Genomic DNA, 3,142 nt, shown 5'->3' with positions numbered 1-3,142 from the left:
ATCTTTAAATATACTGCATTCTTTGTTTATAGTTTTCTAAGTTTCACTTTCACTAAATATAGTTTTGAATGTGCTGCAAATGTTTTCGTTTTCACTTTCCAATTTTTTGTTTGCGCTTCGCAAATTTACGTTCTCCATTTTGACACAAACCTCTCGTGAGGGGCGGGCTTAACAGCGGTTCGCTCTTATTGGCTTGTGAGATTTTGATTGACAGCTCATTGAACCGGAACCCCGGAACAGAAGGTGGCGGTAGTGCGCCAATAAGCTGGATCCCAACCACTGTTAAAAATAACAAGAAGAAGACGATCGGACGCTGTTTATCAGCGGAGCTGCAAGTAGTCTAAACAAACGGTAATAAGAGTATATTAAAGAACATTATTGATAATACAAGGATATTTTACACGTCAGCAGAGGAATTACAATAGTTCAAGATGAGTAATCGAGAGGCTCACGGTCCGGAGCACCAACACCATCCTCCTCGGCCGGACAATCGAGGCAGCCTGAGGTAAGTTTGTAATAACTATCAAAATAAATAGAATAATCCCACTGCAAGATTTATTCATGTGTGAAGGCTGCAACAGTTGTGTTAAACTGTATATGAATGGTATTGCATTTCTCAAAGCAGAGCAAAGATCGTTATGTAAAAGACCCATTTGTTCCATAGTCTACTTTGGCACATTTAGGCTTACAATGGATATGTGAAACGCAAAGATAATGATCTTTCTTTAATTGTGGTTAGGCAAACAATTCTATCTTTATTATTGTCCATAAAAAACAAATGTAAGATTTTAGCCTAATTCCGCTTTTTATTTTATATTACTTATCAGGACCAAAGAGTGTAATTTCTCCAGGTAGGCACTGAACCAGTTCATGTTGTTCTCTGTATATAAAATACCAATTTAAAGGGGCTTTGGTAAATTTTTAGGTTTTTTTAGTTTATGTTTTTATTAGATTTGAAATGTAACGAGTTCAGCATAAAATTCATGTTAGCTATTTCTACAAGAACAAGTGTGAGAACATATTTTGCAGCGAATGTTTAGTTTAAATCAATTTTAATTCAAATCAATTAATCTTTAATGCACGTTTACAAGAGCACTGCAAGGTTAAAATGAAGCCTTGAAAGGGGTAGTAATGTTTGCTGTTACTGGTGGGACAGAAAGCTCTCTTTGAAAAGATAACATTTTAAAGATCTTTACTTGTGTTCAGAAGATGAACCAAAGTCTTAAGGGTTTGGAACGACATGATGGTGAGTAAATGACGACAGAATTGTCTTATTTAGGCGTATTAGCAGCACTCTAAAAATGCATATCTGCACCACATCTGGTGGTATTCAGCCTACCTGCCCTTAATGTAGGAATGCCACTAATTTGGTTTCCATAATACTTCACATGATGATTTACTATGGACAGACATTGCTTTTTTATAAGCTACGATTTGACCATACTTTTCTCTTTTTTTTTTTAGAATTGAGCCTCTATGGTGTGATGTTTGGTCAGCTGTCTCTTGTACTATGAAGAACTGCAATGGAAGAAGAGACAGTGCTTGATTCGGCAGGTGAACTGCACATATTTTGTAAGACCAGATTTCATTTTAGAATATTTATCAAGAATTAACGTTTCATTTTTCATCTTTTATTTTTATTCATAATTCTAGCCAGGTAGATGGCATGACATTAAACTCTTAATCAACAACAACAACAACAACAACAAAAAAACACTGTAATAATACATCCTTCCCCCAAACTATTTTGCAAAGTCATTACTCATTATCATAGTAAGTAGCGTGCTGTCCCCTTCCCCTTAAAGCAAATGTGGTCTCAAGACTCATCCAATGCCATGTGTAAATAGGACTTATGTTACATGAGATTGGAATGATATTAACTAAATATCAGGATTTTTATTCTTGACATTCATGTACTTGCATATAGTTACTTTGGCATTATGTAATTATGTGTCCTTAGAAATGTATCAAATTAAATTTGGTTAGCATTATAACACATTGTTTCTTTTTCAGATGGTGGAGCAACTTTTTCAAGAGGAAATTGTTGACAATGTCACAGAGGATGATGGTGTGGTCGTGGTGCCAGAGATCTATTGTCCTTTGTCAGACCAAAAGCCTTTGATATCACCATTGAATGTCTAGGAGTTATACCAACAGACACTTGATGTCATCCAAAGACTGTGCTCCATTTAAATTGTAAAAGTCATTTTCAGGTTTACAAGATACAAAAGCTGGTTCACAGATGTACCTTTCCTTTAAAACTATTTCCCACCAGTAATCACAATGGAGACACATCTCTGACTGCTGGGATTCCCCTCTTATTGTGATTCATATGCATGTGCAGAGTTATTCATGGCAACACTTTATAGCGTTGTGCTGGTAATTTATCTTTATATATCATGCCTTCTCACTACATCTGTCAGCCTGTGCTTTACATATCTGAGAGTCAACGCAGCTAAACATGAAGGACAAATGCAATGCAAGACGTTATGCATGTTATATATCGGCATATGGATGATTAGATTAGAAACTTTTGTGTGTTTAAACATCACATGACATAGAAAATTGACTGTCCTCCATTTTCCTCCTTAGATTTAATTTGTACTTTAGACGTCAATGGGTACACTCTCATGTGTGCTTACCATCATTTATCAAAATATCTTCTCAGCAGAATAAAGAAACTTAAATAGGTTTACAACAACATGAGACTGAGTAAATAATAACAGAATTTTCATTTTTGTGTGAACTATCCCTTTAAGACTCTGTAGACCATTCAGATGCATGTAAAATCATTAACAACTGTTAAACAGCATCTATAAATGATAAAAAAGACATTACTATTGGGAGAAACATTTTGTCTAGACATTTGAGTTCATTTCAACTGACACTCTGTAAAAGTAAGCATTATGTTGCACTGCTGTTTCCATTCTTTCTTTAAATTCATTTGCTTGGCCTTCGATGCATGCATGTGTGATCAAAGTTATTATCAGTTATTTTGAAGGCGTTTTTCTCTGACAGAAGCAGGTGCCTGTCAACCACTGCATGGGACAGAAAGTGCTGCCTCGTCCTGAGTTTCGCCGTCTAGGGCAGTAAAATAAACAATAAGCATTTAATGACATCACTACATCTAGCACAATAGTCA

At 35.6% G+C, this 3,142-nt stretch overlaps 1 long non-coding RNA gene across 1 annotated transcript; it reads left to right on the top strand.

Annotated features, from left to right (window-relative positions):
* LOC129440926 (uncharacterized) lies at positions 1-2,307 on the top strand. Its single transcript, XR_012368057.1, has 3 exons — positions 1-505; positions 1,465-1,572; positions 2,014-2,307. It is a non-coding gene; the product is annotated as an uncharacterized lncRNA (long non-coding RNA).
* Positions 2,308-3,142: the final 835 nt, after the last annotated feature.

This window comes from Misgurnus anguillicaudatus, chromosome 3, assembly GCF_027580225.2.
Source record: "Misgurnus anguillicaudatus chromosome 3, ASM2758022v2, whole genome shotgun sequence".
In the NCBI taxonomy this organism is placed as follows: domain Eukaryota; kingdom Metazoa; phylum Chordata; class Actinopteri; order Cypriniformes; family Cobitidae; genus Misgurnus; species Misgurnus anguillicaudatus.
The sequence above is the reverse complement of the archived record's forward strand: the minus strand, read 5'-3'. Positions and strand labels throughout refer to the sequence as shown.